The sequence below is a fragment of the Leuciscus leuciscus genome (genome assembly GCF_965113295.1).
Source record: "Leuciscus leuciscus genome assembly, chromosome: 15".
NCBI classification, from domain to species: domain Eukaryota; kingdom Metazoa; phylum Chordata; class Actinopteri; order Cypriniformes; family Leuciscidae; genus Leuciscus; species Leuciscus leuciscus.
This window is the reverse complement of record NC_138739.1, coordinates 12,394,040-12,409,384: the sequence shown is the minus strand read 5'-3', so window position 1 is coordinate 12,409,384 and position 15,345 is coordinate 12,394,040. Positions and strand designations below refer to the sequence as shown.

The 15,345-nt window shown below is 38.3% G+C and overlaps 1 protein-coding gene and 3 long non-coding RNA genes across 14 annotated transcripts in view; 2 read left to right on the top strand and 2 right to left on the bottom strand.

Annotated features, from left to right (window-relative positions):
- The window catches only part of LOC309476128 (uncharacterized protein), a 138,450-nt gene that overhangs the window by 78,850 nt on the left and 44,255 nt on the right, over positions 1-15,345 (top strand). The window lies entirely within an intron of this gene.
- Positions 256-4,080, bottom strand: LOC309475101. Of its 3 annotated transcripts, none has more exons than XR_014197511.1 (8): positions 4,066-4,080; positions 2,451-3,327; positions 2,275-2,346; positions 2,089-2,170; positions 1,966-1,999; positions 1,796-1,882; positions 1,489-1,653; positions 256-1,327 (listed from the first exon to the last, which is right to left on the bottom strand). It is a non-coding gene; the product is annotated as an uncharacterized lncRNA (long non-coding RNA). The 3 variants fall into 3 exon arrangements; XR_014197512.1 differs by having other exon boundaries at positions 256-1,653; positions 2,451-2,991; positions 3,129-3,327; XR_014197510.1 differs by having other exon boundaries at positions 256-1,653.
- LOC309476563 lies at positions 6,515-7,770 on the top strand. The gene is made up of 3 exons (XR_014198285.1): positions 6,515-6,561; positions 7,178-7,254; positions 7,594-7,770. It is a non-coding gene; the product is annotated as an uncharacterized lncRNA (long non-coding RNA).
- LOC309476562 lies at positions 8,150-12,175 on the bottom strand. 9 transcript variants are annotated; one of them, XR_014198282.1, is made up of 4 exons: positions 11,575-12,175; positions 11,248-11,345; positions 10,205-10,295; positions 8,150-9,254 (listed from the first exon to the last, which is right to left on the bottom strand). It is a non-coding gene; the product is annotated as an uncharacterized lncRNA (long non-coding RNA). The 9 variants fall into 9 exon arrangements; XR_014198284.1 differs by having other exon boundaries at positions 11,248-11,342; XR_014198276.1 differs by having other exon boundaries at positions 11,248-12,175.

The window sequence follows — 15,345 nt, the reverse complement described above, 5'->3', positions numbered from 1 at the left end:
CGTTGGACGGCGCACCGCCGGCGGCAGCCGCTTTTTAAAAGCGGCAGCCGCCTTCCTACCGCCTTCGTTCCGCGGCCGGCCCGCGGGCCAACCGCCGTCCCGCCGCCTTTATATTGAAGGCGGCCCTTCCGCGGCCCGCCGGAGGCAAGCGCTATTTTCGAGCGATCTGCCGCCGCTTATTCTGGCTATATATAATATTTAATATTTATAGCATGCAGTTTATCAAGAATAATGATTGCTCAAACCAGACAAATATCCATTTGGCATTTTTATTCCACATTTCAAAGTACATTAACTGTCATTTAAACAAGATGTGTCAGATCACTGAAACATAACAGAAAAATAAATAAATCAATATACTAACATGCAGGTTTCTTATTAAATTTTGGTAAAACAAAAAACAAAAACAAAAAACAGCCTTACAAGCAAATTACAACTCTTACAATAATTGTTCATATAAAGAGGACAGCTCTAGGGTGAAAAAAATTACCTGTAAACATTATGACAAGTAAAGAGAATACTTGATACAAAATAATGTGCAGGATACCAAATAAATCAAAGTATGACATCACATTTACAAGCCATTTCTAACAATAGGTTAAGTGGTAGTAATTTATAGTAAAGCTCTGGAGTAGAATAGACCATTATAGCTGCAATGCTGACCTGTGGCACAAGGACTTACAAGCATTATTTGAAAAAAGAAAAAAAAGAAAGTAATTTCCACAGTTAGTGAGTATAGTGTGACACTTCTGACTTCTTTAGGGGTCTTGATGTTACTGACTGCAAGATAAAGAAAGGATTCCAGTTGTCAGTGATTCTGGGGTGTCAGTAGTCAGCCTAAGTGGTCGGCTGTGGGTCCCTCTCAGCTGTGCGGTGCCTTTTTCTGCCTTTACGGTCAGATGCTCCTTTCAGGTAACGCGAAACGTTAACCTAGACCGCTTCATCAGTGGCATCCTGGGTTGCCAGGTTCTTCCAGATGGCTAATTTAGAAAATACAGATCTGTCATTTCATTTGAATTGCATGAGGCCATACACATCTACTTAAATATAATAAAAAAAATATCCAACTTTGAACAATGGTCTAAAGCAGTGGTTCTCAATTCCAGTCCTCGTGACCCACTGCTCTGCACATTTTGTATGTCTCCCTTATTTAACAGACCTGAACCAGATCATCAGCTCATTAGGAGAGACTCCATGAACTGAACTGAGTGTGTCAGATAAGAGAGACATACAAAAAGTGCAGAGCAGTGGGTCACGAGGACTGGAATTGAGAACCACTGGTCTAAAGGAACATGTCTCTAAAACATGCTTTATCCCCTACACCAAGCTGAAAATCCAAAAAAGTGTTACAAATTACATTTCTCTGAAGCTTCTCATAAATAAATAAAAAATGTGAAAGGCTAAGGATTCAGACTGTAATATATGCAGTTTACAATCTTAAATTTTACTTTTTAGATTACTCTATGGCGTTATAATCAGCAAACTTACAAATTGTTCCTGGAGCTTTTTATCCTGCTTCAAACTGTTGTCAAGACACTGCAAATCTTCCTGGGTGTGTAGGGGGAGTAACAGATCCCCTGACAGGGATAACTCCAACAGACACAATATCACCAAACTCTGCAAGACGTCACAGCATAAGGGTCTGATCTGCACCTACAGGGTTTCCCAGAATAAAATAGTCAGTCCTGGTCCCTCAACTACTAAACTATAACATTTATATCTAGGTCTACTACATGTACAGGTAGCCCCAGTGGGAATTAAACCAACAACCACAGGTGCTGTTTGCAAGTTGTACCTGATTGCCCAGTGCAAGCAAACGTCTTCAACATTGTTTGTTGAACTTGCTTCACCTGCTCTTGAAGTAAGCCGCTGTCATCCAAAGCTACAAAATGAAAGGCATATGGTCATTTTGGACTTACATCACACACAAAAAAGTACAATTTAAGAAACAGTGCAAGTTCTCACCTGCTCGTGCATTGCTTTCCCTCAGGGCTTGGTTCTACATTTTAAAAATAAAACAAACAACTAAAGGCACTATTTGCAATACTGTTAAAACACTGGACATTAAGACATAGGGCTAGAATATACCTTCACAGCTGAAAACTTCATGCTTGACACGAGATGCCATTGGAGTACAAGGGCCAACAATAGAGCAATGACTTTCTCCCTCCTATTGATAATCATTGACATGTAAAAATATGTTTGAAGTTATTGCATACATTTAATGAATTGGACTTAAATGTAACACTTAGTTAAGCGCAACGTATTACATACCTCCAGAGTTTTCACCCATATGCTGCCAGGGTAAATTTGCTGCCGGGGGTGTAAAGCTTAGTACTTGATGAGCTGGGGGAGCAAACATAACAGCTTTCATTTCAATGCAGAGTATTGCATATTCAGTAATGAAACAATAATTGAACTGTGCAAAGCTAATGGAATGTACAACACACCTCAACACCTTTCATCCAGAAACTGCTGCAGCGAATCCCATCAAGTGTCCTAGTGAAAAACAGATTATGATTAAAGGATTCATCATCTTAAAGTCAGCATGAAATCAAATTTTACAATTTGTATTTTTATATGTAATATTGTAGTGTTTATGTAAATGATTCATCTGTGCACTTCATTTTTTATTCATGTACCCTTATAATATTTAATCAAATACGTTACCCTTCCCTCCCCCCTCGAAACGACTTCTCTTCCGGTCATGTGCAATGGCGTGAGGGCGTAGCAACTCCCCTCAAACCATTAGTCTGCTATGAGCAGAGATGGAGAGGGGGAGCGCTAGAGTAAAACCCTGCTCCTCTATTCAATATTCCCTTTCACTTGGAAATACGTCACAACACTGGAGAAAAGTCGTTTGTAACTTCCAGTTCATGCCAACTTTAAATAGAAGCAATAGTTTCCAAGACAAAAAAACTTCACAAATAACATCACTTACTTGTGCTCAAACTCTTGGCGGATTCTGGATTACTGGGGAGAAACCTGGTTCTAAGAAAGAGGAAACAGAAATTTGATGATAATAATAATAATAATGAATGAAAGATTCCGCTATCCACAATAAACAGACAAATAAATTACACAGATGAAATAAAGGAAAATCAAATGTACAAGTCAGACCCATTTACCTGCTCCCTTCATGAACTTAAAATGATGTCTCTCCCAGGTGCTGTGTGGAGGTGTGCAGCGGATGGCTAAATTGTTCCTTTGTCTTTTTTGCGGAGGTTAAATGGGGGCCAATGGCACATGCCCTTCGCTGAGCCACTCTTGTGGAACCACTGCAAATGGCAGATCCTGCTTGTTGATAAACTGAACAATGTGAAGCATCTAAAATAGAAGAAACATTAGCATAAAGTATACTTTTTGATAAAAAAAAATTCAGGCAAAATCAACAACATTAAAATGCTCACACCTTCGAAAAAGCAGTAATTTTCACAAGTGGATCAACAGAAAACCATGTTCAGACAAACAAAATCATATAAAAAACCTATATACATCGTTATTTTTGTAAGAAAACACCAAAAGTTAAACTAGTCTTTCTAGATGTAAAGTTTGGCTACCTACTGTAGCTAGATACATTTAACATGTAACGTTAGAACATGCTTGAACTCAGTGTGTAAAAAAGGTGAAACAGCATGTGGTAGCGAACACTGTAATCTAGACTAGCAGCATAATTATGTTTAGTTAGAAAACAACACAAGTTATACTGATCAGTCTTTCTTGTCGTGAAGATTTTGCTAACGTTACCATTCCCACCGTAGTTCAGGAACTGTAACGTTAGTTAATTCGACTGACCAATACTATCTTAAACCACATGTACTCACACTTGTATAAACATACATAACAGTTAAACATACTTAGAAGAAGAAAAAAAACTCAACGCCAGGAAGAAACTAAGTAACGTTAGCCTAGCTATGGCGGAAGCATGGCGGAAACTTTGCAAACAAGGCTAACTTACTTTAGCTTGACTAGTTAGGCAAGAACAGATTTTAAGAAGAAGAACTAAAAACAATGTCAAAAATGAACATATATATTGCGTTAAACAAAAAGGAAAAATTTACTTACTTAAAAGATCGTATATTTCCTCTCTCCAAATACTGAAACCGTGTGACGAGACGCGTAAATCTGCTTCAGTTTTTTAGATGCTGCCCCTCTCGACCGGTGGAGGTACTTCTCTGTTTGTGCTTTAACACTTTCTTAAACATTTGTACAGGTCGCAAAACTCGCAATTGCAAACTGCAAAGTAATTCCTTATACATGTAAAAGGTAAAATAAATTAAAAATTGAGCTTGTAAAACAATGAAAGACATAACCACAATTTCCTGGAGTGACAGAGAGACAAAATATTTATAAATATTTCACTTTATCCTTCAGGTCAAAACAGGGATTTTCATGTTTCTCATAGACATTACCATGGTTGCAAATTAATAAAAAAAAAATAAAGCAAACCCAAGATTTTGGCCAAGTTGCAGATGTCTTTCACTGTTCACTGATTTCAAGCATTGGTGAAAAATCTAACTTCATCCATTTATTCTGCGAAATTGTTCATACCATGAATGAAATATTTATTTTAAAAACTAATCAGAATCAGAAAGATATTTATTGCCAAGTAAGTTTTACAAAAGGAATTCTTTTTGGTCTATTGGTGCATCTCAAATTGTGCATAAATCAAAGAAATGTAAAGAATTGTCACCTTAAGTGAATAAAATAATTCTATATATTTTACATATTATCGCTTCAGAGTTTCAAAGTAATTTAAATGTAATTTCCTAAACCTTATCATGGAATCAGAGTCAAATCTGTTATAACCCCTAATGGCTTTGGAGCAACAACAAAAATGTATATAATTCACATAATAATTATAATCGCTTTAAATGTGAAAAGTAGTTAAGATGCTGTCAGTTTCACTCATGGCTGGTCGATTTCAAAGCGGCTTGCCGCCAGCCGGCCGCGGTTCATTTAGACGGCGGCAACCGCCAGAGAGAATGAAGTCGGCGGCCCGGCGGCTGTTCGCCGGCGGCATCTCGCAAGAAATGGGAGTGACGTATTCGGCGGCAAACGCTTCATCACCGCCAGCGGGACGCACCTATAGCCGACAGCTTGGGGCCGGCGGCAAAAAGAAGCCGTGCCGATATTTTTTGCTATCTGGGATGCTACGAAACCTGCTTTGGATTTATTATGTTCAGGACAAACGTAATATAGCACTGCAATAGATTGGCTATATTAGGTTAAGGACCAACGTAATAGCACTGCTTATATTAGGTTAAGGACCAACGTAATAGCACTGCTTATATGTTGGCATGTAACGTAATTGCGATTTGCAAAATAGTTTCCTCAGAACGTATTTCATGTGATACAGGGTTGACTTTCTCATCTCTAGGGTTGGGTATCGAGAACCGGTTCCATTTTAGAACCGGTAACAAATTTCCAAAAACCGGGTATTCGATAAGAAGCACGCATTACGATTCCTCTTATCGATTCCTGACTATCAGTTATTTCAAATGTAGGCGCGCGGCAAGCACGTTCATAATAGAAGCGCCGTGGGCGCGACGAGCATACGGTGCGTGGCGCTCGTTTTTGCAGGCGCGCCTATGCTTCGGCGAGATGAAAACAGCAACTTTTCAGAATGGCGCAAGCGGTGCGCAGATCAAGTGACAAAAAACAACCGACCTTTTTGTAACATCAAAAGCTCGGCTGAACAGCTGATCATAGCTGAATAGGGCGGGTTTTTATTTCTCATCTCCATAAATATATCTAGTAGTAGCCATAGGTAGTAGCCTAGTAAATGGTTGGTTGCATAGCAACGACAGACGCCACGGGAGCGCAAGTGCTTGTGGAAAGAAGGAGAAAACGGCGCGGACGTGCTTTTCCATGCATATTAGACGCGATATGTGAACGGTCCCTAATTCAGGAATCTATGTGGCTTAAAATCATTTTTGTTTGGTTTAAAACCCAGCTAACATGAGTCCAGCGGGCCAGTGGCGGACCACCGGTGGCAAAGTTGGCGGCCCACCGGCGGACGCCGCCGGCGGATCACTGGCGTTTTGCTCATCGTTATTCTAGCGGACCTCCAGCGGCAGCCGCCGCTTTCCCGACGGTGGTCCGCTATCGTGCCGCTGGTTTATAATAAGTGTTTTCTGGCGGACCACGGTCGGTCCACGGTTTATAATCAGTTACTCATGCTAACCAAAATTCTCTATAATGGATAAAAAAAGCAATGTACACCAGTTTCAATAGCACACTCTAAAAACTCCTGGGTTATTTCTTCAACCCATTTTCTGGGTTATTTGTGTTGGGTTAAAATTATGGGTTATTTTTTCAGAGAGTAACCATTTTCTGGGTTATAGGGCTAATATTTTGACCCAATTTATGGGTTGTTTGGGTTTCTGGGTTCTTTTTCAAAGAGTAACCCATGTTCTGGGTTATAGGGTTGGCTTTCTCTCTCTCTCTCTCTCGAAGTTGTTCTGGAATTTTCTCACAAAAGTCGTTTGAAATAACCGTCGCTTCGCGCTCATCCGTTTTGGCCTGTGCTTCATCGGTGCAACTTCATCTATATTCAAGGTAAGAGAGTATTTTCAGTGTTGATGTAATGTTAACTTTTCTGTGTCCATGTCCCTGTTGCTAGTTTAGCACCATTTGCTAAAAAATAAAATAAAAAATACGTTGCTACGTTGAGACTAGCGTTAGCCGTGGTAATTCTGTGGTTGGCATGTAGCCGCGGCTATCACGACAACATCTAGGTCTAGGACAACTCGAGGTAACGTTATCGCACACCGGACGCGATTTTGAACACGGTCCTGAGCCGTTGCTGGGTGCCGCGGACAGACCGCCGGTGTGTGTGTGTGTGTCCGTTCCACTCATAGAGAATAATGTGTTCGAATTTTAAAGACGCGGCGCTGCGCTTCGCGTCCGGTGTGCGAGCCCCTTGAGAGAGTGCACGTCCGGTGAGCGATACCTCGAGTTGTCCTAGACGCGACGCGGCGCTTCTCGTCCGGTGTGCGAGCCCCATAGCCGCGGCTACAGAGCGACGAGGCAACACAATAGTTGAGTTATGTTTACCAGCTGTGCCGTGCTTATCATATTATACAGTGCTCTACTGGCTGAAGTAGTGAGAGTTAAAGAAGCGGGTCAAGTCTTCAAATTGTTGCTAACCTATATATTGCTATGTTTTCTCCAGGTCATTTTGAATGGACAGTTTTGTCGCTGATGAGCTAACTGAGTGGCAGCTGTCTGAGCTGACAGAGAATTTTAGAGGTGAGCATTTTACTCTTGAGGGGTATGTACAACCCTAAAATATTATTGTGCCTTGTCTTTAAGCTGTTATGCATAAGAATGGGCTGTCATTACACTTTTTAATGAAAGAAAATATGTCATTCACACAAAATGGGTAATGTTAATGCTGCAAAAGAACCACATTAGTTAACTAGCAATTTGGGCCATGTAAAAAAAAAAAAAAAAAGAAAAAAAAAAGCCACTGCATTCCCTTAAAAGTGATTATTTGTTAGCTTGATAATGAAAGAGTGTCTGGTGAGTGGTTCACAATTGTCTCGACTTATTAACAATACTCATGTTGTCTTGTTTTCTGTCTTTCAGATAGATGAGGAGGCATTTCTTCTCTTTGATGAGGACACTATCAAAAATCTTGTCCCCAAAGTTGGCCCCAGGCTTAAATTCCTGAGGCTCTTCTGAGAATTGTTGTTTATTTTTCTATTTTTTATTTCTAATATTGTTATTACAGTGTGACCTAAAATAAATATGAAAATAAACATGTCCAAGTGTGTGTTTTTTCTTATAGATTTTTATTTAATGCAATAAAAATGTAAAAGTGCTTGAAGTGTGTAATATAATGTAAAACAAAGTTTTATTTTCTGAAATAAGGCATACTGGGATAGTGACCCAAGTTAGGTTATTTTTGACCCAACTCCTGGGTTAAAAAATGATCAACTAATTTTTGGGTTATTTCTACCCAGATGTTGGGTTTTTTAAACCCAACATTTGGGTCAGGTATTTAACCCATAATTTGGGTCAAAAAGCATAACCCAATTTTCTGAGTTGAAATAACCCATAAATTAGTTGGTCCCTTTTTAACCCAGGAGTTGGGTCAAAAATAACCCATTATGGGTTATTTTTGACCCAGGAGTTTTTAGAGTGCAGTTGCAAATTAATTTTTATTAAATTAATTTTCAGTGAACAGATGAAATGGATACATTTGCATTACATTTATCAGATTCTTTTATCCAATGTGACTATTAGTCAAGGACATTATAGGATAAGTTGTACCCTTATGAAAATTAACCATGGTTTTACCACAGCATTTGCAGTAAAACCATAGTTGCTAACAAAATGAACCATGCTTTCACAACAACCAAGGTTTAAAAACATACGTTTATAGTCATGATTACCATAATTTTACAGCAATTATTACAGCAATATTACTAGTTGAACCATGGTTTGAAAAATAAATAAATAAATAAATAACATGGTTGGTACAGTTGTACCATAGTAAAACCATATAGTGCTTTTCACAATACAAATTGTTTCATAGCAGCTTTACAAAAAATGCATGTTCAAGGTTATACAATCGCAAAATATCCTTTAATCAGCCAGAGGCGACTGCTATTCACTGGAGAGCATCTTTTGGCAACAAAGTAATGTCCATAAGATAATCCAAGTCATGAGTTTAAAGTCCTAATTGCTATCCTTCAAAGGGTTGCAGATTTTTAACCCGCTATTCTTACAATGTTGGTAATATGTTAGAACAATGTTTACTCTTTCTCTTAGTTACGTGTACTGAGATATTCCTGTTTATTTATCAGCAAAACTGTCATGCAAACCTTCCCTTCCCTTCCCCGGTTCCACAGAAAAGGCTTAAGATAGTCCCTGACTAAAATGCATTTTTGAACTGTCTTAACTGGAAGCAACTTGCACTGACATATCTTAAAATATTTCAGGGCCATTGTTTTGTCTCAATATGCACACCAGTAATGTTTTTTTTTCCTTCTTTTTTTCTGAAGTACATTTAAAAAAGCTACTTAAATATCCTAATTTAACTAAGGCCTAATCCTGGCTTAATCTAAGCCCTGTGTGTGAAACTGGGCCAATGCAATGTAAGGATAATATCTGGCAGTTTTGTGTCCATCTATAGGTGCCACCATCTGAAGTCTTTTTGAGTGTTGGTGTCATTAGAAGTCTTCACGAGTGAGGCTGGATCCACACTAGAGCTGCTGTAATCTCTAGTGAACTTGCTGAGCATCCTGAGATAGAAACAGGGAAGCAACAGGAGAAAGATTAGCATTGCTGCTGTCATATTATTTTAGGCAAAAGATGATCATGTGCACTTTTTATTATTTCATCACATATAACTGTAGTGCAAGATTATGAGATGTGTAAATTGAATGCTTGGCTACAGAGATGTGTCTTTAATCTAGATTTAAATTAGGATCATGTTTCTGGGCCCGAAACATATCAGGAAGGATATTCTAGAGTTATTCCCTTACATTATATTGAATTAATAGGAAATCGTCAGATTTTAATGAGAAAACATGACCTAACGAGTCAGCATTTTTATATTTGAATACTATACATTCTCACAATGCAAACGTCCTAAACATTTCTGAGTATTTGTAATGTTGAAAACAGTTGTGCTGATTAATATTTTTTTTGTAAACCAGTGTAACATTTTAATCCACTTTCTTTTTTCTCTCTCCAGGATTGTTAAATATAGACCCAACATATATAAATGGTAGTTTACACTACTATTCAAAAGTTTGGGTTCAATAGAATGATTATTTTTATAAGAATAGAAAATAAATATTTTTATTCAGCAAGGATGCATTAAATTGACCAAGAGAGAGAGAGTAAAGATTTTTCAAAAAAAATGCTTTTTTTCCCTTTCTATTCATCAAATAATCCTGAAAAACACAAAAATGTGAAGCAGCACAACTGATTTCAAAACTGATAATAATCATAAACGTTTCATCAATTCATTTTCCATAGAAAACAGTTATTTAAATGTTTGAATATTATTTCACAATATTATTGTTTTTACTGTATTTTTTATTAAATAAATGCAGTCTTGGTGAGCATAAGAGACTTCTTTCAAAACATTTTTTTTTACCAACAACATTAGAGTATGTTTGAAGTTTTAGTTTAGTTCCTTTATTGTCCACAAGTGGAAATTTGTCTTTGGCTTGGTTTTACTTACTAGTCATATGGGTGATAGCGCCTCAGAGATGATGATCAGCTCAACTCTGCTATGGTGCAGGGCATCTGCATGGAAGGATCTAGGAACACAACTAACCATTTGCCACAGAGCCAACAATATTATTATACAATGACAGGTTTATTAAAAGGACAGAAGCTACAACAGAAGTGAAATGCAGAAAAGAGAAAGAACAGACAATGATTTCTTAACTAGGATAACAAAATGTATGTTTTTAGGTTTACTTTTTCATTGTGTTGTGTTCAAAACCCCATAACACTTGTGGTGTTCCCGGTCAAAAATAACTGGTCTACAAAAAATAGCTTATAAATCACTTGTTATGCTATATTATCACCCAATTCTGGATTCAATATTTTTGTCAACTTGTTTTCTTTCAGTTACGACTGTTTTTATATTTCTATTTGCATCTGATTAATCGTGGGCCTAATTTTTCTGAGAGTAGGCATTTATGAATAATTTTGAAAATATTAAGTAAAATATGAACATGTTCATTATGTTCATGTACACATATGTGCATGTGTGCTTGCAAACATCGAGCCCTTGGACCTGAGCATGTGTGGATACATGCATACACACGCTACCCAAACACACACACACACACACACACACACACACACACACACACACACACACACACACACATTAAAACACAGAAACTATTTTGAATATTACACACATTCTTTTTCACAGAGAGAAACTTGATCCTACCCTGAACTGCATCTAATATTCATTTATCCATCTGACATTGATAAACACAAAACAAATCAAACTTCCTTTTGAAACATTAAAGTAGACTAGTTTGATCAACAGTGCAATGTTTTTCATATTTTATTTAATATTTCCAAAATTATTCATAAATGCCTACTCTCAGTTAAATGAGGCCCACAATTAATCAGATGGAAATAGAAATATAAAACCAGTCCTAATTGAAAGAGAACAAGTTGACAAAAAAACCAATGAGATAACATTAACTAATATTTTCGGGAAAAAGAAAATCTTCTCTGTTATTTAATGAGCTTCCTCACCTCACCATGTGTTTCCCACTTCTCTGGCAGCAGCTTTCTTCAAAAATGTCGACATTTTGGAGCTTTCCTCTGTTGTAGATGGATTATTTGTGTTGCTGCTGAAATCACAGAACAATTTTTATCAATATTTGTTAACCGTTGAGCTAGTTTCAGCAATTTTTAAGTACTCCATGTAAGTGACGTCACCGATTAACAGTACGTTTACGTTAAATTAGCTTACGTCCAAGCAAAATCTTTACAAAACTATCAAAACCTCTCATCTACACATAAGATGTGATTAAAGGCCCAAACTTTCATAAACAAAAGCTCAAGCTATAGTTAGCCTACCTCTTCTGAAAACGGTTGAGATGCTAACGGACTTTTTCGAAGACACTAAACCATTTCTATGAAGTAAATATTCAACAGAAGCGTGTCAATTACAAGTAAGATAAGTGTCAAGAACAGTTGTGTGTATTATTTGTGTGATTTTAGAGGCTAAACTCACCTGAAAGCAGTGAAAACAACAGCGAGAGACGGAGTTTTGCTGACAGTTGCAGTAGTGCGGTGCGGTCCCGCGCCGTTTCCTTGGCAACTCATCTCCGCTCCAGTGTTTGAACCCGGCTCGAGTGTTCACGCGCACGCACATTAAAACGCGTCACAGTCACACACACAGCATTTACAAACATAAACATCTAGAATAAGAACCTTACTTGAATAAAAATCTCTTCATAAAATTATGAATTTAAAACTCATTTTGAAGTTATATGACCCATGCATAGGTGCAATTACCACTACTGCTCGTGATAGTGGGACAATTGTGGCTTTTTAAAAATAATTTAAATATTTTTGTTGTTGTTTTTACGAACACTCAAGCCCCATATTTCATTTGAACGCGTGCTAAAAATGCTCATAGGCAATATTTTTTATATCACCAACATTTTGCTTTTGATATTGCTTTCAGATTCTTTTTAACTGTTAAATAAATAAATAAATAAATATATATATATATAAATATATATATATATATATATATACATTTATAAATTAAAGACGTCCTGTAAGCGCTCAGAAACACGTGGACCGACTATCGGCTTGCCACTGGTGTGCCGACGGTGGCCCAGTCGCGGAAAACCGCTGGTGGCGTGCCACCCAAAAAACGCTGGCAGACCGACGGGGTTTTCAGATTGGTCGGGTTGCCGATGGTGTGCCGCCGGAGGTCCGACCGTGTCAAACCGCTGACTTCGTGCCGCCCAAAAAACGCTGGTGGACCGCCAGGTCATTGTTAGCTGGGAATGGAGATCACGATTACATTCATCAGACAACTACTCAGAATAACATGTTTAGTATAATAGTTTATTTATTTATTTTTAAACTAGTTTGAATTATTAATTCAAACACGAGTCTTCTTCAATAAATAATTCAATAAAAAAAAAAAAACTGTCGATTTTTGCCACCTACTGCTGGAGTAATAATGTAATCAACACCTTTATATGAAGAGACTCCTTTCATTTTAGCCATTTTATTGGTTATTACTTAAAATTGGCAAGAATAAAAGGTAGAAATATTTATTCTTCAATTATTCGCCCTTTTTTCTCCCTCCAAAAAATATTGGAATCGGAAACAAGAATCGATAAGAACCGGATTCGATAAGCAGAATCGGAATCGGAATCGGAATCGCTAAAAATGAAACGATACCCAACCCTACTCATCTCTCTCCTGATCCTCCTCACTATCCTCCTCATCAGCCACGGGAGCTGATGAAGGTCCTGCTGCTGCAGAAAACATATATATTTTGACACATTTTACAGCGTCTGCTTGAAGGGCCTGTGTCTATTTTTCACGCTATTTCTCTGCACATTCCTTGCGTTTCTTCTCCATCTCTCAGACTATTGACAGATTACACACTTGACACTACACGCTCACTCAAAGCCCAAAGGGGGAGGCGTTTAAAGATGTGATTGGGCCAGCCCAGTGTCAATCAAGAAAACAACCAATGGGCCGCTGATCTACGCGTTTCATGGGCCGCTTACGCTTACTTTTTTTGACCAATACATTACATCGGCACTGCCACTAACCCAGCGCTGTCAATTAAACAAAACAAAACGAATGGGCCGCCGATGTACGAGTTTTATGGGCCATAAAAAAAATTAAAAAAAGTATGAGATGTATCGGCCCAAAAAGCACGTCGGCCCACCGGGCATTTGCCCGGTATGCCAGATTACCAGTCCAGCCCTGCTTTGAGCATGATTGGTTAATCTGTCTGTCTTCCAGGAAACTGTCCAATGAGAATGTGCGCGGCTCTGCGCGGCTCAGTCACCCTATGCAGTCACCGACCGAGAGTAACGGACGTATTTTCAAATTTAAAATAGGCGCGCACTCACTGAGCAGCTGAGCTGCTTGCATTGATTACTCGGTCAGACCTGGATTATTTTATATCTGACTGTTGAATTCTTAAATTTTGAGCGAATTTAAGTTGATATCAATGAAGAACAAAAGCTGGCAAACACGTCCACTTGGGGCCCACATGGGCCTCACTTGGGCTAGTTGGGCTTCGGCTGGGCATGGGCTCAGAGTGGGCTTTGTTGTTGGGCCCCACATGGGCAGTAGATGGGCTAAACTAAGTGGGCTCCAGCTGGGCTCCACTCCTAAGATATTATGTTTTCTATATAATAGAAATAGATATTAGATATAAATATATAGTATTTATACTATTATATAATATAGCCTAATATAATATCTTATATTTCTAATTTCTGTCGTTTTTGCATTTTTAGTTTTTGTTATTTATTATTAGATATTAATATTTATATATTATTTTTAGATATTATGTTTTCATATATAATTATTCCAAATTGATTATGTCAGACATGGATGCTATTTTTAACAATAGCCACTGGGCTAGGTCCACTTTTTATACGAATTTTATTAGACTATTAAGCTATTTAGAAGCCATAGCAATTTAATAGTGGTCTTAAGCACTATACGACTTTCAACAGACAAGTTTGCCACAGCAGGTTTCCCCACAAAATGTTAAAAACCTAAAGTAAGAAGTGCGCACTCTGTGCAGCGCACATCCGGAAAGCTCCACCCCCATCACCGAGCGAAAGAAGTTTGCCCAGCAACAACTTTGCCGCCTTTGAGTCTGCTGTCCGTTAAGGATCCATCCATTACGGTGTCGTGTGGACAAAAGACAGGTAAGAATCTGCCTCAATGTAGGCTATAATAAACAGGGGATGATTTTACCGTATGATGAATGTTAACCAAAAGCTTTTTTGTAAAGTATTAGTTAAGAGGCCAGGGAACTAGCTTTTAGCGAATATAAACCAGTGAGGTAACGTTAGCTTCGGTAACGTTAATTAAACCTGGTTAAAGCATGGCGTTGAACAGACGAGTTTAATTTATTAAGTCAATATCATGCATATGTTGAGCTTAATTTGAGTGGTTGACTTGAATATATTGTTTAGAAGGATTTGGTTGTGAACTTTGTTAGCAAGGCAGTCGAACAGGCATAACATAGCAAGCTGTTAAAAAAAAAAAAAAGCTGTAAAATGCCCATTTCTCCGCTTTTACCAGCTGGTGGCATTTTAATGTTTGCACTTGTATTTACAGTTAACGTTAAAGCAAAAACACAGATGAAAGTCCATTTGAATGTCAGCAATGTTTTATCGGCTAGGGTGTCGTGTCAAGGCACTTATTCCCGCCAGGATTTGCATCCTCTGGCCGCGGGAGCACGCAGAGAAGCGGAGTTTCCTGCACTGCGAATTCACCTCTTAAATGGAACAAATAGCGACGTGGAAGGGTTTTCCATAGTAATAAGGGACTCATTTATCTACATAAATATGTTTATTTGTCTGTTACATTAAGGCGACGTGTGAATTGTTTAATGCGTCGTTTAATATTGTGGATTGATCGACAGTGTTTTCCATATTGCCATGCACCTTATAAGCTACATAGGCCGACTGATACAGGGGTTATCCTGCATTTTTTCGCGGCCAATTTTTTTTGTCCCGCCAAAGCCTTATTTTGATCGGTGAATGACTGCGAGCAGAGAGAGAGAGAGAGACCCGCCCGCCCACTCTCACCGTCTTCAAACAACACGAACGAGCAGAGAGAGAGAGA